Source organism: Thamnophis sirtalis, unplaced genomic scaffold, assembly GCF_051295495.1.
Source record: "Thamnophis sirtalis isolate CommonGarterSnake01/CBP01778 unplaced genomic scaffold, rThaSir2_p1.2 scaffold_1, whole genome shotgun sequence".
Lineage (NCBI taxonomy): Eukaryota > Metazoa > Chordata > Lepidosauria > Squamata > Natricidae > Thamnophis > Thamnophis sirtalis.
This window is the reverse complement of record NW_028261381.1, coordinates 70587858-70610438: the sequence shown is the minus strand read 5'-3', so window position 1 is coordinate 70610438 and position 22581 is coordinate 70587858.

Below are 22581 nucleotides of genomic sequence, written 5' to 3'. Positions count from 1 at the left end.
AAACTGGCTTTTCTACTTTTCCTTCCATATTATCAACTTTTTGTACAATACTTTGGTTTTGTTGTTCCATTGCCTCCATTTTTTTTACAAGGGTATCGTTTCCTGCTTGCATTTTCTGCATCATTTGTATAAGTGTTTCAAAGTTGGCTTCCTTCTCTTTTTCCTGATGAGACGTCATCTGTGTTGTCCTCTGGCCTCCCGCAGGTGAGGGGGCAAGGGTTGATGTAAAGCCAGAGGCAACTGCTTTTCTACTCATAGCCAATTAGTATTAGAGGGTAGAGGGTTATAAGTATAGTGGATTAAGTACGTAAAGTACACAGAGGAGGGGGAGGGGAGATAAGAAAAGGGGGGAAGGAAAAAGGCAAGGAAAAGAGAGAAGGGAAAGAAAAGGAAGGAAAGAAGAGGAAGCTTTTTTTTTGTTTCAAGGATGAAATGCAGTAGAGTGCAATAAAATATATATATATAAGTAAGAGAGTATGAAATAGTAATAAAAAAAAGGAAGATACCCCCCCTCCAAAAAGGGGAGAAGGGGTGCTTCAGTTACAAGTGAGAAAAGAAAGAAGCAGAAAAGATGTAAATAGTCAAGAGGTGATCCAGAGGTTAAAAAAAGATAAAATAAAATCAAAACAGAGAAGAAAAAAATATATATATAAAATATCAAAAGGTCGATGGTGATGATCAAAAAAGAAAAACTTGGTGTCGGTATCTCCACAGCCGGTAATATGAGGATGGTGTTGGGAGATGAAAGGATGCCAACAAGCTAAAACAAATGATTTTTCCCGGACTCTTTCCCCCCCCCCCCCTAAGATAAGAGTCTCTTCAAGGTCACGGTCAGCTTTGCTGTTTTATCTCACAGTTTGCCAGCTGCGTAAACACGTAAATCAAGTGCATTACAGGGGGGATTTTAATAACAAAGTTCAAGTCCACAAGATGGCAGTGTTGGCTTGTAGTTTGTAATTTACAACTTGTTTTAGTCCATTCCGTTTGTTAATTACTAATTGTTAAAAAAAAAAAAAAGACAAACCTCAAAAGGGCTAAAAGGCAACGAAGAAAAGCAAACCAAAAAAAAAAAAAACCCCAATCTTCAAAGCACTTTAAGTTTAAGATTTAGTGCCCCAATAAATTCAAAGTTAAAGGTGTCGACAACAAAGAGAAGGAATGCAAAAAGCCGATTCAAATTACAGGAAAGTCCAGCCCGGCTTAGGAATTAGAAAAAAGGAACAGAAAAATAAACTTCCAAATGGCAAACATTTATCTCCGCCGCTTTTCTCACTTCTCAGCCTTATTTTAAACTAAGTTTCCAAATTTAGGGTGTTCTCTTTCCAACAAAAAAAAGGATTTAAAACTCACATCAAACGACCTGCTCGTATTCTGCTCTCTCTCTCTGGGTCTTTGCAGTTGCAGTCGGCATTGTTTAGCCGATCCGGAAGCCACTGGATTAGGAAGGCTTTCCTTAGGTTCCCAGAGATTTTGCGGACACCTCTGGGACCATGGAGTTCCTCCCACATCACTGTCTCTTCGGGACAGCTTAGATTCAAAAGAATCCTCCAAAAAAGACTCCGGTATAGATGGTCATTCAGGAAGTGCCTGAAAGTCCGTCTTCTCACTGCTAAGCCCCGCCTTCTTCCAAAACTGGCTTTTCTAATGGCCATAGGTGAATTTTGCTTTAGCCACTGTTGCTGCTTTTCTGTGACTTAGCTGCATAAGAAACCAAAACAAGCAGTTTATTTCGAGAGTATATGTGAGTTCTTGTGGTTAAAACTATCAGCTAGCCTGACTGGACCTGCAGATATTTCTTATTTTTTTCTTATAATTCTAAACCTTATTTTTTAGTATTGGTCCCTAGAAATGTATGCTACCTGCAAAAAAACATTTTTAATTGCCTTTCTTATAAGTCTTCCTTTTTCTTCTTTATACCATTATTGCTTTTTTTGCACTTTCCTAACATGGTTGTATATGATCCTTCTAACCTTGATAACCTTAGGTTGCATTAATCTGGATCAAGGCTTCCCCTACTCTCCTTCCTCTTCTGCTGCTGCTGCTGCTACTTCTCCAAGAACAACAGTTCTCAACCTGTGGGTCAGAACCCCTTTGAGGGTCGAACAGCCCTTTCACAGAAGTCACCTAAGACCTTCGGAAAACACATATTTTTGAAAAAATACGGAAAACATAAAATAATGTTATGGTTGGGGGTCACCACAACATGAGGAACTGTATTAAAGGGTCGCAGCATTAGGAAGGTTGAGACCCACTGTCCAAGAAGAAGCATAACCTCATTAGAGGGAGGAGGTTTCAGGGGCATTTAATTGGAGATTGAGCCTTTGTACAAGCCTAAGGTGACCAGATTTTCAGATTGGAAAAGAGGGACACCCTTGACGGGGGGGCAGGGGGGGGCTTGATTAAAAAAAAATTTTTTTGTCAAAAGGTCACCCCAGGACACTGAAACCAGCATAAATACGAATCTGTTGCCAAACAAAATTTTGATCACGTGACCATGAGGATGCTGCAACGGTCGCTAAGTGTGAAAAATGGTCTCAACAGTCGCTAAGTGTGAAAAATGGTCTCAACGGTTGCTAAGTGTGAAAAATGGTCATCAGTCACTTTTTTCAATGCCATTGTAACTTTGGTCACTAAATGTTTTCCCCCTCCTCGAGACTCCTCACTTCTTCCTTCATTCCTCTTGCTTATCTACCTTCACCTTATCTGTCTTCTGCTCTTTCCCTCTCTTCCTTCCTTCCTCCCTCCTTCCATCCTCTTCTTTCCTCACTCACTCCCTTCCTCCTTTTTTCTCTTCCTTCCTCCTTCCATTCTTTATACGATATAAAATTCAATGAGGGTGAAACACACCAAATCTGGCAAAGCTGCCTTGCACCAACCTGGCCTGCCCATAGAATAGCAGCCACTTTGAGACACATAAACCTGGTCTGAACATATTGCATCACAAAGATTTGCAAAGATCACATTTGCAAAAAGGAACATTTCTTGTAGTAAATACATTTTATAAACAATTTAAAAGTAAAAATCCCCCCAAAATAATAAAAAAGGTATTCTATAAATAAAAGAAATCCTTAAAAACCATTGTTAAGTATTACACCAGCAATAATTTATACTGTCACCATTTCAAACTATCATCAGAAATACGAATCCGTTGCCAAACATCAACATTTTGATCGCGTAACCATGAGGATGCCACAACGGTCGCTAAGTGTGAAAATGGTCGCTAAGTGTGAAAAATGGTCATCAGTCACTTTTTTCAATGCCATTGTATCTTCCTGATTATTAAAAGTGCAAATTCACTCAGTGTCAATCATGACTCCTGAGTCCATTTCAAAGTATTGTGCATAGAAATTTTAAAAATGGCTTGTTTCAATTTATTTTGGATAGAATCTTTTTTTAAATAGTCTAAGACAATTTAAAAAAAGAATCAACACAGAATACCACTATTTTAATAAATCATATGCACAATAAATAAAATATTATTTTAAAATACATTGAGCCTATACTCCTTACAGTAAATGACTCATCTGGAAACAAGCCAATAGCATTTTTTGTGCTTTCAAATTTACAGATGTTCCAAAATCAGCTTAAAGTCCAAATATTTAAAGACCACCCCCCTCAAAGCTATCTTACCAGAGCTTTAAATATCTTCTGGGGAGGCCCTGTAATCCCATTCATGACAAAGGTAGGGCTTTCTCAGGAGGAAGGTCTCAGCTGGTGCCCATCCTTTGGAAACCGCCTCCAGAGCAGGGAGCCCTAACCTGCTGTCCATTCAGGAAGGCTGTACAAATTATTCTGTCTTCTAGAGCCATTGGGATTTAATATGGTTTTATCACTGGATTTTCTTTTTATTGTTTTTGTGGAATTGTTACAATGATTTTATAATAATATAATTTTATTTGGCATTTTTGTTGCTGTAAACTGCTGAAAGCCCCTGATAGAATACAAATTATTTAATAATAAATTTAAAAAGCTGGGTGCAAGATATGAAAACACTGCAAACTATTGTTCAAGATAATTTGAGAAAAGGGAATCATTCACCAAGAGTGCTAATAACTACTGCTAAGTTATATAGCAAATCAGATACTAAGGCCTAATGCCACAGAGGGGAGAGAAATTCATAAGTTTTCAAGATTTCCTGCACTGCTTCAAACATATACACTTAATACCAATGAATCCACTGCTATTATTTGATACAAGAAGATGGGTATGGAGAACGGAAAGAAATTTAAATTAATAAAAAAGATGCCACTGAAATCATCTGTTTTAAATTATAATCCCTCTTCCTGACAGTGGATCAATAAAAAAAGATTATGCCCAATTCAAACTGGAAAAATACATTTAGCTCAAAAAAATAAGATCGTCATGGTGATGAAAGAACATGGCAAGTATCCCTAGGAATTATTTGTCTCCGGGCAAATAAGGAAATACCTGTTGCTCTGGTCTTTAATGCAATTCTTGCTTAAGGCAGAGCCCTCCCCCGAAAAAATGCTTCTGCCGGGCTGCGAGAGCCACGTGGAAGTTGTCTGCACAGCTGAAAAAAGGACTGTTTGCTGGGCTGGGAGGAGGAGACAGCCCCCTGCCTTCTCCCCCTTTGGCTTTGCGGAGTTCACAGCCAGCACGGGCGGCAAGTCTGGATGGAACCACGTGGAAGTTCTCTGCGTGACCGGCAGCCACTTTTTACTCCCGAGTAAAATTTTTACTCGGGAGTAAGTAAAATTTACTCCCGAGTAAATTTTTTTACAAAACATGATTTATTTTACTCACCACCAGTAAGCGCAGCTGCAACCCCAACAAGAAAGACAAAATAAAATGGAGACTCGCACATGCGTCCTCAGCTAAGGAGTCCAGCCAATCAGTGAGCTGGTTGGCCAGCTCACTGATTGGCTGGAGTCCAGCCAATAAAATCAGTGAGCGGCAGGCTGGGCTGGCTTAAATTTGTAGGTAGCATAGAACAGAACGATGAGCCAGCCCAGAAGCTGATGGGCGGGAGCTGCAATCGCCAAAAAAAGCGTGCCTTTTAAAAAAGCGGGCGGGACGCGGGAAAATGCATCAAAAAGCGGGGGTGTCCCACCAAAAGCGTTATGTCTGGTCACCTTATACAAGCCCCCTAACACAAGGGATTGTGCAACATGTGAGAACTGTTAATAGGACCAGCCAAAATCACTCAGTCGATCCTCATGGTCAAAGCAGCATTTCAACTAACGATTCAATTGGTTCTCCATATGGGTTTCCCTTCCCCTCCTTGGCGCCATGGTATCCAAAGCTATATGGTATCCTATATAGCACTAACCTTGTGAACTCTCAAGCTTCCTCTTTCTGCTGTGTATTCACAATAGAGGAATGGTTAATAAAGATGACAGAAGTGGTGACGGTGGCCAATTTTTCTCGTGAGAAAAGTCACTGAAGAAATTCACTATAAATGGAAGCCCTTTCTGACCTTTTCACAGGAGATGGAGAAAAAACGATTATTGTTTTTATTCCTCTTTATTGGGGCAAATGGATGCTTTACTGTAATCTTTAACCAGGGACCTCAAACTAAATTTCATTGAGGGCCGCATAAGCATAATGGTTGCCCTCAAAGGGGCCAGTCACGGGGTTGCCAGGCATGGCTGTGTGGTTTGTGGCTGGCTCGATGCCACTCACTGGGTGTGGCTGATTTGGGATGGAACAAGTTGCAGTGGCTGACTTGATGTGGGGACAATTCACTGCCCCACAAGCTCCTCACTTCTCCAAACTGCTGGCAGCCAAGGGTGTGCCCCTCCGTGTGTGTGTGTGTGTGTGTATGTGCATGCTTGCAAATACACGCACGCACACACACACACACACACACACACAGACACACACACACTGCACTCCGGGTTTGGGGACTTTTATCCACAGAGGAGGGAGAGGACCTTCTCCCCAAGCCTAAGTATAATTGGCAGTTTGTAAGCTCAGATCTGGATGTGTGGGTGTGGGTGTGGGTGTAGATGTGTATGTGCCTGTATGTGCAGCATGCCAAAGGAGATGTTCTATTCCCAATCCCAGACATGGTTGGCGTTTCCCTGTCTGGTGGCCCCTCCCAACAAAGCAGGAGGCGGAGGATGCTGCTCCTGCATGCGAAAGCAGGGAGGAGAAAGTTTTCAGGAAGCAGTCCAATTTCTGCCTTGAGAGGTCTCTGGAGAGCAAGAGGAGGAGGCAGGGGATCAGCTCTCCCTGGTCCTGCCCGAGGGAGGTTGGCCCTTCTTGAAGGGGGATTCCTATTTCCAATTGTGTGTGATAAGGATGCTGGCTGGTTGGGGCAACCTTCTCTTACACAGCTCCCTCACCACCCCTTTCTCCTCTCCAGAGATCTGCAGAGGAGACACATCCGGAGGGCAAGATGCATCCTTCACATTGGCCACTTTTATCTCTCAAAGCCCCTCCCCCCATTAAACATACATGATGTAAATTAAAACAACCAAAAAAGCCCAACCTAGTTAAATCATTACTTACAGCTCTTAACATATTTTCTGCAAAAAAACGTCTCCATTGATGTTAGGAAGGAAAAACACGCGGAGCCATATTTGCCATTGCATGTTTGTGCAGGCCAGCTGATTTTTGGCTTTCCAGAGGGCTGAGGGAGGCTGTTTTCACCCTCCCCAAGCTTCAGGAAAGCCTCCAAAGCCAGGAGAGGGTGAAAACTCCCCCCCCCCGGTGTGTGGGGCCATACACACATGTGTGGAGGGGTCACCCATGCATGCGCAGGTAGATGGGGCATGCGCGATAGTTCGCACACGCACAATTTTGGCATGCCTTTAGAAAAAGGTTAGCCATCACTGGTGTATAGTAAATAGCAAAAGGAAGATCTGCAAATGGGCAATGCGTATCACCTGAGATAAGAGGAGGGAAGGAGAGATATAACACTTTATAGCTCTAATAAAGATGCTAATTGTTGAGTACTTAATTCAGGCTATTATTTTCTTTGTTACAAGTTAAATGGAGAATTTATTATATAGCATAGAAAATGGAAAACAGATGGAACCCGTATTATAGCTATAGAATTCTGCTTGCTTGCTTGCTTTACATATAGTAGGAATATGGGAACATGGAATGTAATAGATCCAATATAAAAGTCTTTCTTTTAGGCACTATTGTCTGAACTATTGTCTGGACATTACTCTGATTGCAGACAAGGCAAAGAGTTTGCAAACTCTAGTAATGAAAGTTAGAGAGCATGTTGACAAAAATGGGACTAATATTAAATATAAAGAAAACAAAACAATGCACAACAAACAAGGCAACAAACTTGGCTTGGCAAGTTAACTAATTCAAAGTTATGATGGACGCCTCCCCCTCCCCCCCCCGCAAGGTATTCACAACGCAGTTCTGAAGTTCTGACAAATGCCTGCCTTACATGACGACATGACCACATCTTGGGCACTTGGCAACTGGTCCACTTTTATGGGTGTTGGCAGAGCCACATGGTCGTATGACCCCAATTTACAACATTTTTGTTTAAAACAGTATTTGTTTCCAGTTTTGGGCAAAAATGCCCCATTTGGTTGATTGCAGGATTTAGTTATCAGTTGCTGAAAAAAATGGTTGTAAAATTGGGTCTGTGATAACAGACACTATGACAACTCATGACTGTAACGGGTTCCTTTGTAAGTGAAGAAGTTACCTTAACTGAAGTGGAGAATATTTTCTGCCTTTTAAGGTCAACCATCAACAGTAAAAACAGAAAAACAAGCAAGCAGGAAATACAAGCAGGAAGAGGGTTGGATAAGGTGACCAGATTTTCAGATTCGTAAAGAGGGACACCTTTGACCGGGGGTGGGGGTGGGGGGGAGGAGGTTGATTAAAATTTTTATACGGAGCAACAAAAATTTTCATACAACGCAAAAATAGTATTGTAATGTTTTTTTTATTTCAACATAACTACAATTTACAAATATAAATTGTAACCGTTGCCAAACATCCGAATTTTGATCACGTGGCCATAAGGACGCTGCAACGGTCGCTAAGTGTGAAAATGGTTGCTAAGTGTGAAAAATGGTCATCAGTCACTTTTTTCAATGCCATTGTAACTTTGGTCACTATATCACCTTTCTTGCCACAGTTCTTAATTGAATAAATGCAGCTGATAAGTTAGTAACATAAGTGAATCTGGTTTCCCCATTTGACTTCGTCAAAAGGTGATTATATGACCCCAGGACACTGAAACCATCATAAATACGAATCTGTTGCCAAACATCAAAATTTTGATCGCGTGACCATGTGGATGCTGCAACAGTCGCTAAGTGTGAAAATGGCCGCTAAGTGTGAAAAATGGTCATCAGTCACTTTTTTCAATACCACTGTAACTTTGGTCACTATACCACCTTTCTTGCCACAGTTCTTAAGTGAATCTTAAGTGAAGATGTTATATCTTAAGTGAATCTTAAGCCTTAAGTGAAGATGTTATACAATAGAACCTCTGGTCACGAACGCTTCTGACCAAAATATTCACATTCTCCCCCCTCCCCCCCTGCTGCTGATTTCCCCTTCTGCCCCATTTTTTTTGTAAGCGCCAAATTTCCAAAGTTAGGTTTGATTCATGACCAAATCAGTTTGCGACCAATGTTATGGAACGAATTATGGTTATGACCAGAGGTTCTACTGTATTCATGCCTTTACATACTCTATATCACCTCAAAATGTTGCACAGCCTTCATAAGTTTCTAATACAGATAAAATTAAATACAACATCAAAACCATAATAAAGTAAAATTAACCTGGCTGGAAAATCCTATGCCTGTCTTGCTATTATTACTGACACACTTGCTGCAGTATTTGATGGCTAAAAGAAAAAAATATATTGTTAAAGTGTGTATAGATTTTTTTATAGATTTTATTAATATTTGTAGGCCGCCCTTTTCCCTGAGGGGACTCAGGGCGGCTCACATAAAATCGGGGAAGGGGAAGGGGTATTATGTTCACTCCCATGTCTTGCCTGCTGCGTTGATTTTGAATTCATTAAAAGAGCTTATTTTACATCAAATCCCTCTCATATTATTCTCCTATTTTCAATAAACCCTAAGAGACAGCATACATGAAATTCCTGTAACTGTATATTTAGTAAATTGTGGAGCTGAGTTTATCCAATTAACTCAGTTTTTGGACTTGAGTAATCACATACAATAAAGGAAATAAAACTATTTAGAATGAAGTGTAGTTGGCTATTTGTGATTAAGGGTGTCATGCAGAAACAATTATAGTTTTGATCAGGAAATACCCTAAAAAAATCCTTTTGTTCTTTCAGGGTTTTTTTTAAATGATTTTTCCATGGCACATCACATATTGTTTTGAATAAAAAAACAGCAGCTGCACATTTTTTTTAAAATATATGTTTTATTTCATTTTCATTTTCAATTTATACAATCACTTATATACTGTGCGATTAAAGAAACAATAAACACAACTCTTCCAAAATACAAAACCAACATAACACTTCAACCCTCCATACACCCTTTCTTTCTCCCCCTCCAACTTTCATTTCTCCCCTTCAGCATTCCCCTCCTCTACTTCCCCTCCCCCTCTAACGTTCCTTTCTCCCCCTCCCTCCATCTCACCCTCCTTCCATTCCCCTCTCACTCCCTCTCTACTCCTCCCTCTTCTTTCCCTCTACTCCTCACTTCAGTGTATTTCTGCTATTCATTAGTATATTCGATTTGTATTTTATACTAAAATTGAAAGAAAAAAAAGAAAAAAAAAGGAAAAGAAAAGAAAGAAAAGAAGCAACAGTATACAAGTGCATTCTTGTTGTTTTGAAAATTGAAACTATGTTTCCCCCCTCCCTCCTCCCCCCTCCCACCTATGATCCCCCCTCCCTACCCCCTTCAGACTTCCCAGATCCCATACCTGGCTTAGCTTTTTATCAAACACAGTCTAGAGTATATTAAAACCAAGTACATTGAAGGTTAAGAGATTTTTTAAAAAAGGAAAAAAGAAGGAAATAATTTTAAAAAAAAGAAAAAAAAGGAAAAATCAATAAACTCTTTACTTTGAGCTCAGCTTCCCATCATTATTAAGACTTGAACAATGTGCATCATTCCTAATCTCAGTTAATTAATTGCTTGCAGGATTTCAAACTGTATTGAAACCAAATAAGTTAACCAGATAGAATTCTTCTCTAGTTAGGGACCTTATTTCTTTATCTAAATATCTGTCTGGTTCCAAACCTTTAATTTGTCCCTTTTATAAACACATCTCAAATTCTTCTCTCGGTTTCCTTATCCAACTCTTCTCGTCCTGCCTCTATCCGTGTCCATATACATACATATACACATATAAATGTATATACACACACATATACATACACATACATATATTTTATTTTCATCCGTATTCCTCTCATATATGCTCCGTCTTCCTACAGACTCCCTGGGTGTATCCTTCCAGGCATTATAATCAAATAACAGTTTATACAAAAATCAATTTACTTTCTATCTCAAAATAAGCTCTAATTCAACCTCCACTACCCTCCCGTCTACACCACACCTCCCAACTCCCTCCAACCTGAACCACGATCCAGAAACACCAAACTCTCCGCCCTCCTCACCCTGGAAAATAATTCATTAGTAATTTATATAAAAGTTCAGAATTATCCATCAAGTCTTTTTTTTAAGTCCCATACAATATATTTTCCAAGGAGATCAGCATCAGTTCTTTCAGCATTAATGTCTCTTCATCTGTATACAACTATACCATTTTATGCAAAACAAAAGTCACAGAGTATTGTTCAAGTTGAGAATTAAGCCAATATTTTAAGTCAGTTAATTTAATATAATTTCCTTGCAAAGAAGTTATGTCATTTTAAGGCCATTTAATATAGCAAGATGTTTATAAAGGTTTCACAAATATCTCCTTAATCAATGGTTGGTGTTCATAGATGTTGCTACGATCCACATTATTTTCGATTCATCTGGGAGCACGGCTAGATCCTTGTTCTCTGGTCTTCTGCTTTTCCGGAAGGGGAAAGCGATACTTCCTGTCTTGTACTTGTGTGTTTTGTTGTTTCTCTTCTCCTTCTCTTTGTCTTTCTCCAAGCCCAGGTGATTCAAGGTGTCCCGCCTTTAGGATCTCATAATAAAAGTCTCGGGCTTCCCAAACAGAGTTAAGATGATATTTTTGGTCATCGAATGTAACTATAATACCAAATGGCACATCCCATCTATACTGTACCTGACGGTTTCTGAGTTCTTTAGTTAGAAAAGCATAGTCTCTCCTAGCTCTTAACATTTGGGGTGGTATTTCTTTGAAAACAATCAAATCCTGTCCATCAATTCGCAGCCTGGTATTATAAAACTCTTGTAGTATCGCATTTCTGGATTCTCTTGTAGCGAAATATATAATTATGTCTCTCGGAAGCTGTCTCTGTTTTGCCGCCCACGAATTCTGGCGATAATTTTTTTGGATCTGCCAATCAAAGTTGAGTCCCGGGCTTCCCACCAAGCGACTGAAAGCCTCTGAAAAAGTCTGTTTCAAGTTCTCCTGTTCATTTTCACATAATCCCGTAACTCTTAAAGCAAGCTCCATCTTTTTATAATTTGTCATAACGAGTTGTTTTTCTGCGTTTTCAACTTCCTGTTGTAGCACTTCAATTTTAGATGTCAGGTTGGAGTTGGCTTCCTCCAGGAGCTCCAGCTTATCTTCCATTCCAGCAACATAATCTGTCAATACAGTTATGACTCTTGTCATATCCTCCCTTGTTTGAGCAATCTTGGTATCAAGCTTGTCACATAAATCTTTAACAAGTTGCTTCATCTCCTCTCTAAATTCTTTGAGAGTCTCAAAAAGAAATTCTTTCGTTAACAAATCTCCAGTAGGGGGCGTGGAAGGTAAGAGCTGCGGCTTTGTAACAAATGCCTGAGATGTAAGAGAACGTCTGGGCTGCTTCGATTTTGGTGCCATTATAAAAAGAAAGCAAACAGAGTCTCTGCTCACGTTGATTTGAGATAAGGTAGTTTCAGTAAACTTTTGGCAATTGATAAAAAGAAATCTTCGAGGGAACGGGACTAATTGGTTTGTAAAAAGTTATTTCCTTAATTCTGTGCCAGGAAGTTGAGGATATATCGTTATAGCAAATGCGGAAGCTACAAAATCGCCATTTTTTAAAAAAAAATTAAACAAAGGAGTCTTTTATAAAATTGAAGCTGGTATTTTAAATAGAGAGAAAAAAAGGGTTCACGGGTATGGTCGCTGCTCGGATTGATCTTAAATGAGTTAATTACAAAGGCTTGTCCTGAGGGGGGGGTAACTCGCCTTGAGCTGAAAAAAAACAGCTGAGAAGATCTGGCCGGAGTAAGTGACTCAGCTTTCGTTGATCCTTCTCTTTCGTTCGCAGCCAAAAAAAAAAAGGGCTGCGAACTACAAAGAGGATTCTAACTGGCTGGGTCCCTCCCTACTTTTTTCTTGCCCGAAAAAAGAGATATCTAAGATCTTAAATAGATATATGAACCAGAACTCTGAGGGCAGCTTCGTTAAGCTGCCGACGGCGGCAACCCCTCCCCCGGAAACCAGCAGCTGCACATTTTTAAAAACCTACATTATTTTAAAATGCATTAAAAACTAAAAGAAAAAAACCCAGCACACTTACCAGCAGGCAGAAACTCCAAGTTTCAAAGAAACTTTCCCATCATTTTGGAGCAGTCCTCCAACCTCCGTGCCCCTCCCCTCCCGAAAATCCAGGAAGTAACACTGGCGACCTCTCTAGCCATTTCCTGCAGCTCTATGGTACTAGATCATTTTTTTCTTATAAGATGAGGTGAACGCGACCGGCGCGCGGGGGGGAGGTCCGTTTTGTTGCTTTAACGTTTTAATATCTTCAATGAAAGTACTGAGACAGAGAGAGAGGAGGATTAGACAGGATGTCTTTTGTCTTGCCCCGGTTAGGATTTCTTAAGCAAATCCACTGGGCTTTCAACATGAAGCCAGAAAATCGGGACTTTTTTAAAAGGCGGAGGGACACGGGAAAAATTGTTATAAATCGTGCTTGTCACGCTGAAATCGGTATGTCTGGTCACCCTAGACCAGTGATGGGCAACCTTTTTGGCGTGGTGTGTCAAAAATCGGCAAAAAATCAAGCATAACTCGCGTTGTGTGTCACTTCGACAAAAACATAATTTTGCGCAATTTATAGTTGCTGCTAATGGCGCTCACAGTTCCCGTTGGCACTGCGCTGTTCCCTGCTGTGGTGCGGTCGTAACCGACAGTCCCAGGAGTAGATTCTCTGTGCCGGCCTGACTGGAGAGAGGTGCGCACTGTTCCCGCGCTCCTCTCCTGCGGGTCCTCCCTCGCCGCGCTGATGACGTGTGTACGCACAGCACACACGCCTTACCAGCAGCCCCTGCGCTCAAAAAGGGGTGGCGGCGATACAGTAAGTGAGTGTGGGTGGGGGAGATCACACGCCCTGCCCCCCCGTTCCTCCAGCACAGATTCTTTCATCCTCGGCGGCCGTGCAGGAGCCGAGGATGAATCGCATGAAATCCTGTGTGTGTCACCCCAAATGGCTACGCGTGTCAGCACTGACACGCGTGTCATAGGTTCGCCATCACTGCCCTAGACATATGGCAACAAAAATTTATCTTCTCTTTCCCAGAGACCACACTCTCAACTATGAGCACTTCATCAAAAACCATTCAACCTTTGGAAAATGAATAGCCTATTGAAACAAAAGTTCTTTAGTAATGGTTGTACACTCCCCTAGAGATGGGAGACTTTATAATATTGATGGTGCTGTTGGGATACTTTGAGGGGGTTTGTTTGTTTTCAGTTTCACTCTTGTGTCATCCAAAAATGAAATAAATACACCCAAATTTCATAAAAGAACATAACTAGGGAGCAGACAGGATGATCTGGAGCAGGGGTGGGTTGCTGCCAGTTTTACTACTGGTTCACAAGCTCTGCGCATATGCGTGTGCTGTTCAATGGAAATTGTTGTGTGCGCATGCGCAGAACAATTTGCAGTGAACTGTGCAGGAGCAGTCACTAAAACCCAACATAATGGCGATATCAGTGGTGCTGAGGGAACCGGTTCAGGATTAGGGGCGTGTCAGTCCTGGATCACTGCCGGTTCTGCGGCCTGAATTCCATTACCAGTTCAGCTGAACCGGCAGCAACCCACCTTTGATCTGGAATCAAGAGTCTTAATCCCAAAGTGTCATCGTTCTGAGAAATGAACTCAAGGCAGTAAAGACCCTGACAGTTTATTCAAGTTCAAGAAGCCCTTATTGAGTACATCATATCGGCATTTAGAAAGGTGAAGCTAGCTCTAAAGGGTTCCCATGCTTAAAGGCAAAGATTCCCCTTGCACATATGTGCTAGTCGTTCCTGACTCTAGGAGGCGGTGCTCATCTCTGTTTCAAAGCCGAAGAGCCAACGTTGTCCAAAGATGTCTCTGTGGTCATGTGGCCAGCATGACTAGACACCAAAGGTGCACAGAACGCTGTTACCTTCCCACCAAAGGTGGTTCCTATTTTTCTTCTTGCATTTTAACATGCTTTCAAACTGCAGAAGTTGGGACAAGTAATGGGAGCTCACTCCGTTACACAGCACTAGGGATTTGAACCACCGAACTGCCGACCTTTCTGATTGACAAGCTCAGTGTCTTAGCCACTGAGCCACTGTGTCCCTTTTCTGGGCTTAGGGATAGTTAAAAGAATAGAACCCCCCCCCCCTTCTCTGTCTTTTAGAACACATGGGCCAATCAATTCAGTCATAGGTTGCCACTCAGTTCCAACAGGTGTCTTTTGGCATGACCTTGGTTCACATGGCGGCTGGTAGATGTTTTGACTAGCAGCTGAGGGACCCCATTCCTAAGTTCCCCCATCCCTCCCCCCACGAATGGCAACCAAGAAACAAAGTGGGAGTAAGCAGGAGAAAGAATGGTTTCAGCTGAAGTTGTTTTATAGGTTGATACAAAGGCTGGAGCACTTGAAAGGTTCAGATGACAAAGGGTACTTATACTCAAATGAAGGATTCTGAACCCCTCCCCAATAACTTAGCTTTAACATGGGAGGGGGACTCTTAGGTTCATTAAAAACTATGGCAAGGAGGGTCTGGAGCATCATGTTCAATATAAAGTAACTTTTCTTTCAGGTAATTAGGGCAATCTCTCAAAAGTCACTGTGTGCATGCCCAAGATCACCATTGCATTTGTTGGAGAGCTTCAGGAAGATGATTGTCCTTCTCGGGGCTGGCAGGGATACCCTATCCCATCGTTGGTTCCAGGTCTAGCTATGAGAACTTCCTGGGACCTCGGGGATACCCTTGAGCTGCGATTTACTGCTTCGTAGCTGGAACGTCATGAGTAAAATGGTGTGGTTGGTGGTGAAAGGAGAATGAAGAGCGGCGGCGGATGCCGGCGTGGGTGTGGTCAGTGGTGGCGGTGGGTCACCTGGCCTGGGGTCTCTGCAGCCGGCGTGGGTGTGGTTGTCATCAGTGGGACGCCCAGCCTGGGATTTCTGAAGCCAGCGTAGATGTGGTCAGTGGCAGCGGCGGGGGCAGCAGCAGCGGACGCCCGGCTTGGGATCTCTGCAGCCGGCGTGAGTGTGGTTGGCAGTGGCGGTGGGACACCCGGCTTGGGATCCCTGCAGCTGCTGCTCCTCGAACCTTGGTGTTATCCTGACTGCTCCCCCCTCCTCCTTGCTTATGAACATGATAATTTGAATCAGAGGGGAGTGGCTGAGGCAGCTGGCATGGATATTTATGCCAGCGGAAGATGGCTTCGGTGGTTGGCATGGGTGCGGTTGGAGTGGGGGGGTCCTTCGTTCTGGCCCCCTCTGGTATCACTACCATTGCCTGGGCTATCATACTGTGTCATTTGGACATTTGGCCCCGAATTCTTGTGACAATATGGACTGGGTTAATGGAGTGCGGCCCTGGCGATGGACTAGCCACTTCACCACCTCACAATTCCCCATCTGCTGAGTTTTTGACATCTGGCCGTTACTCTTACATATTGTCCTTAACACCGACCATTGTTATGATGGACATAAGCTTCCCGCTATCCCCCTTGAACACTGCTGGCTGCTCCCTCCCCTGTGGACATGTCATCTCCTCGTTCCATCTCCCCATGATGTCATCCCGTTTGGTTGATGCCACACTCTCCTCTATGTTACACTGCGACAGAACTTTATTCCCTTCAGGAACGCCCCCTTTTCTGGGGATGGCCTTCTTGCCTATCAAGATGCTTCCTTAATGACGGATCTTGGGATCCCGAGAGGTGGCATGCGGAGAAGAGATTTCTTAAGGGTTTTTTACAGGGGTTTTTTAATCAAATTTTAAGGGGGGTGAGGGGGTTGATACGGATGGCTCAGACAGGCTTGGGGGGGGAGTCTGCCAGGGTACAGGCCAGAGCTAACTAATGGGAGTGGGTCGGGAGTGCTGGAAGGGTTGGGATTCTGGGGGAGACATTAGGGGGGTTCACCATCTCCACTGTTTGTGGGAGAGGCAGATATGGTGGGGGCCGAGGGCCAAATTATGTTCGGGAGACATGGGTTCGCTGCTTAAGAGTGATCGCGTGTTCCGACCCTCATCACCCTTCTCACACCCCTGGGTGCTCGGCACTACAGGACCCTGGTCTCCGGCTGGTGTCGCTTAACTCCAGGTCCGTGGTACATAAGGCTCCCCTCATTTACAACCTCATACAAGAAGGTAGAGCGGACCTGGCGTGCATTACGGAGACCTGGCTGGGCCATGAGGGGGGTGTTCCCCTTAGTGAATTATGCCCACCAGGCTTCCGGGCATTTCACCAGCCGAGAGCCCAGGACAGGGGCAGGGGGTGGCGGTGGTTATTAGGGAAAGTCTCAGACCTCAGGAGGTCACTGTGCCTCAGATAGGTGGGTGTGAGTCCCTTTTTGTGAAATGGGGCCTTGGAGTTCAGGTGGGCCTTTTTGTTACATACCTGTCTCCCTGCTACGTTTCATCGGCCCTGCCGGAGCTGCTGAATGTATTAGCTGGATTGGCAGTTGATTTCCCCAGGCTTATGATCCTGGGAGATTTCAAGCTGCCTTCCATTGGCGAGACATCCGAGTCAGCTCGGGAGTTCATGGCTTCCATGACGGCTATGGACCTAACTCAGTTAATTCAAGACTCCACCCATAATGGGGGACACACGCTCGGCCTGATTTTTGTCTCTGGGCCGTGGATGAATGATCTAGATTTAGGGGATATTTCTATCCAACCCTTGTCATGGTCGGATCATTTCCTCATCAGGCTCAACTTCCATACTGCTACCCCTCACCGCAGGGAGGAGGAACAGACTAGATGGTTCCACCCCAGGTGCCTGATGGACCCTGAAAGGTTCCTGATGGAGCTTGGGACTTTTCCTGAATCCCTTGCTCACAACTCGACCAAAGCCCTAGTGGAAGCCTGGGATAGGGCGGTCACTGGGGCTTTGGATCATGTTGTGCCTTTATGGCCTCTGACCAGGTGTCGATCCCAGGTAGCTCCCTGGTTTACCGAGGAGCTCTGGGAGATGAAACGCCGGAAAAGACATCTAGAGAGTGGTTGGAGGGCCAACTGGTCCAAATCTGATCGAACACTAGTAAGAATTCATATTAAATCCTACTTAGTGGTGATAAAAGCAGCAAAACGGCAATATTTTTCCACTCTTATCACGTCTGCAGATAACTGTCCAGCCACCCTGTTTAGGGTGACCCACTCCTTACTTAACCAAGGAACTGGGAAAGACCCCTTGCAGGGTAGGGCTGAAGAATTTGTTCAGTATCTGCAGGATAAAATTGCTCAGATCCGGACAGGCTTGGACTCTGACTGGGTAGATGCGGGCGAGTCCACGGGGATGAATCTTGTGGAGACCATCTGGGATGAGTTTGACCCTGGGCATGGACAGGATTATGGGGAGACTCAGTGCTGCCACTTGGGTGCTGGACCCATGTCCCTCTTGGTTAGTCTCAGCTTCCCGGGAGGTGACACGAGGCTGGCTCCAGGCGATTACCAACGCTTCGTTGAGAGAGGGGTTCTTTCTCACCACCTTGAAGGAGGCGGTGGTGAGGCCCCTCCTTAAGAAGCCTTCCCTGGACCCAGCTTCTTTAGCCAACTATCGTCCGGTCTCCAACCTTCGCTTTGTAGCGAAGGTTGTTGAGAGTGTGGTAGCACATCAGCCTCTCCAGTTCCTGGATGAAGCTGTGTACCTGGAACCATTTCAGTTGGGTTTCAGGCCTGGATACAGCATGGAGGCGGCATTGGTCGATGATCTCTGGTGGGCCCGGGACAGGGGCTGCTTTTCTGTCCTGGTCCTATTAGACCTCTCAGTGGCTTTCGATACCATCGACCATGGTATCCTATTGTGACGACTCGGGGGTTGGGAGTGGGGGGGGCACCATTTTACAGTGATTCTCCTCCTACCTGTTGGATCGGTTGCAATTTGTGTTGGCTGGAGGGCAGGGATAGACCCTGAGGTGCTTCACTTGGGGGGTGCCCCAGGGGTCAGTTCTATCACCCCTCCTGTTCAACATATATATGAAACCACTGGATGAGATCATTCGTGGTTTTGGAGTATGGTATCATCAATATGCTGATGATACCCAACTTTTCATCTCTACCCCAAACCACCCAAACAATGCCCTCGACATGATGTCCTGATGCCTGGACGCTGGGCGGATCTGAATGGGGAGGAACAGGCTCAAGCTCAATCCCTCCAAGACTGAGTGGCTGTGGTTTCCGTCATCCCGATTTGTGTATCTTGTTCCATCTTTGATGATAGGGGGAGAAATTTTAGCCCCCTCAGAGAGGGCCCGCAATCTGGACGTCCTCCTGGATACACGGCTTAGTTTAGAAGAACACCTGATGGCCGTGACCAGGTTTGCCTGGTACGTCAGTTGCGCCCCTTCCTGGATCGGATGCTCTTTGCACAGTCACTCATGCCCTCATCCTTTCTCGCCTGGACTACTCTAACACGCTCTACATGGGGTTACCCTTGAAGAGCACCCAGAGGCTTCAACTGGTTCAGAATGTGGCTGCACGGGTTATCATGGGGGCACCTAGGTGCTCCCATATTACACCCCTTTTAGGCGGCCTGCACTGGTTGCCAGTTGTCTTCCGGATGCAATACAAGGTACTAATTATGATCTTTAAAGTGCTCCATGGCTTAGGCCCATGATACCTGCGAGACCACCTACTGTCACCGGTAGCCTCCCACCGTCCAGTGCGATCCCATAGAGTTGGCCTCCTCAGGGTGCCGTTGGCCAGGCAGTGTCGGCTAGCAACCCCCAGGGGGAGAGCCTTCTCTGTGGGAGCGCCTTCCCTCTGGAATGAGCTGCCCCCGGAGCTTTGTATAATCCCCAACCTCCAGTCCTTCCGATGCGCCCTAAAAAGTTGGCTTTTCCAGCAAGCCAGCCTGGCTGAACAAAACAAAATAAATTATTGAACATTGTTAATTTTAATTGAATTTTCTTAAAAATGTCATTGTCAGTTCTAATTGGGTTTATTTGGGATATTCTATTTAATTCTTTTTAACTTTTGTAATATGTGTTTTTTTTAATGTTGTACGCCGCCCTGAGTCCTTGGGAGAAGGGCGGCATATAAATCTAATAAACCAAACCAAACCAAACCAAACCAAACCAAACCAAAAGATCCATGCATGGGACATTCAGTAGGTGGCCTTTACAGAGCAAAGCAAAAACTTTTCCTGATGATTGTTGGGTTGTGGGGATAGTTGGTTTTCTCAATAGCTGGCAAACCACTCTGAGGAATGCAACTGTCAGCACAATGATCCTTAATGATTAATAAATGTGAGACATGAGATTTGGCAGGTAGGCACATTACATCGCTTGCAGCAGGAAACCATGAGCTGTTCATTAACTGTCCACATTGATAACATAGCAATGAGCTTTGTCTAGTCAATCATTACAAGTGAACTTTGATCAATGAATCAGTTTCTGCCACACTAACAGTGTATGACAATAAAAGGGAGCTCCCACAAGCTGTTCGGGGTGCCTTCCCATTAACCTTCTTCCTGTCTGTCTGCATTTTTCTTCACCACAACAACATCTGGTGACCTTGACGTGATACCCCCTGCACTCATTCAGCTGGATGAGCCCAGGTGCACCACAGTGAACTTCGCTCCCAAAAATACTTGAGTATTGGGGGGGGGATTGTCAGCTCCGCAGAAGCGTCATGCAAAAGAGCTACAAAAAATATTTTAAAACAATGGAACAACAGAAATTAGTTTAAGTGATTTCGAGCAGTTAGCAAATGAAATAGGCCCATGGTATCCAGAAGCAGGAACTTTAGACTTGCAGGACTGGATAAAAATTGGAATACATTTGCATTCGCCACCACAAGCACCAATACAACATTTGTTGCTGTGGCAAAAATGTAAAGAAGCAATTGAGGTTATGGGGACTCATAGACTTAAGGCACCATCACCATTTCTCTCTTTGCTTCCTGAGGAGGGGTCTGCTCCCCCTCCGCCATATATGCAGCTGACTCTGCCGGCAGCAACTATGCTGAAGCCAGTGGAGCTTAGCTCCCCGACTGCTCCATTACCGATTGCTCTTTCACAGGAGCCATTTAGTGCAGTCAGAGCAGAGTTTCGGGAAGAGCAGCAAAAGGGAACCCTCACTGGGATAGAACTTGCAGAGGGTCTCCAAGCTTTTCCAGTCACACAGACAGTCAATCCACAAGGGCAAGCTCAATATCGATGGAATCCCTGCCATATCAAATTTTGAGAGAGCTGCGGAAAAGTATCACAGAGACAGGTTTGCATTCCACCTATTCTGTTGGAATGGTGGAAGGCATATCTAATGGTTATAACTTGATCCCACAAGATTGGAAGGATTTGTTTCGTATGCTTCTCACACCAGCACAATATATTGTTTGGAATGCAGAATACCAGACAGAAGCAATTCATGCAGGAAACAATTCAGGAGGTTTATATATACCAGACCAACTGTACGGAGTTGGTGCTTTTACTACAATACAGCAACAAGCCACAGGCACGCCCCCGCCAGCCTACTCTGTGATAGGGCATTGTGTGATCAAAGCATTTAAGAGAGTGCCAGTTTCAGGCAAACCTAGCAAGTCTTTTGCAGCAATTCGGCAGAATGCTGGTGAAACATATTCTGATTTTATTGATAGATTGCAAGAAGCTATTCAGCGGCAAGTAGATAATGAGGAAGCTAGTGGAGAATTAATGAAAAGGCTAGCCTACGAACATGCTAATGCTGATTGCCACTGCGCATTGCAATCTATTGTTAATAGAGGAAATTACACCTTGGCTGACATGTTGAAAGCATGCACTGATATAGACACAAATGTTCATCAAATGGATGCTTTCACAGCTGCCTTACAAAAAGGAAAGTTGGCAAGCCCAAAGGTAACTGTTTTAATTCTAACAAACCTGGCCATTTTAAACAGCAGTGCAGAGCCCCTGGTGTTGGAGCTCACAAAGGCAATGGGCCAGGAGGAGGTGCAGTAACTACACCAAAAACTGTTTGCCCTAAATGTAAGAAGGGATTTCACTGGGCTAATCAGTGCAGAAGTCAGGGAAATAGTCAGGAAAACTAGAGTTCGGGCTCACGGCAAGCCCCGGCCCAATTGCTGCAACTACTATCAAAAATTCTAAAGGTAGAATGCTACGAGAGGTAGTGCAGGTATTGATTTGATTAATCAAGAAGATAAATTCATTCCTTTCCCTGGAGTTGTTACCTTAATGTCATCACAGTTGAAAGGACCATTACCTGATAACACTGTGGGATTGGTCCTCCCTCAATCCTCCGCAGGAACCAAGGGGATTTTTGTCATCCCTGGAGTCATTGACTCAGATTATGAAGGAATACTTATGATACAATTTGAAATAAATGTGCCCATGACTTTAAAACAAGGAGATTCTTGGGCACAATTGGTAATTGTTCCATATGTAGTACCAGCAGGAGGTAAGCAAATTAGTAAAGGAAGTGGAGGATTTGGTTCATCCTAGTATTATGGCAGTAAGACAATCAATTCGAGAAGAAAAACCAAAGCGTATATATTTGTTAAATGGCAGATCTTTTGAAGGAGTCCTCGATTCTGGTGCAGATGTCTCTGTTATAGCCACTGACAATTGGCCCACAGATTGGCCTACTACAGAATCACCGTATGGGGAGTTGGAGGACCCCAAGCAGCCCGATGCCGCACCAAATGGCTTACAGTAACAGCTCTTGATGGCAGATGCACAGCCCAGTTAAAGCCAGTTATACTCCCCATTCATGTAAACCTATGGGGAAGAGATTTGATGTTGCAATTTCCAGCAAAATTAACTATTAATGATTAATAGTTACTATATCTCAGCCTACTGCTCTCCCTTTAGTATGGCAATCTACTACACCTGTGTGGATTGAGCAATGGCCTTTAATGCAAGAGAAACTTATAGCCTTACATGAGTTAGTGAGAGAACAGCTAGCCGCTAACCACATTGAACCCACTACAAGTCCATTTAATACGCCAGTTTTTGTAATAAAGAAGAAATCTGGTAAATAGAGGCTTCTTCATGATCTCAGGGCCATTAATGCAATCCTACAACCAATGGGGCCACTACAATGTGGCACCCCAAATCCAAACATGATTCCTAGGGAATAT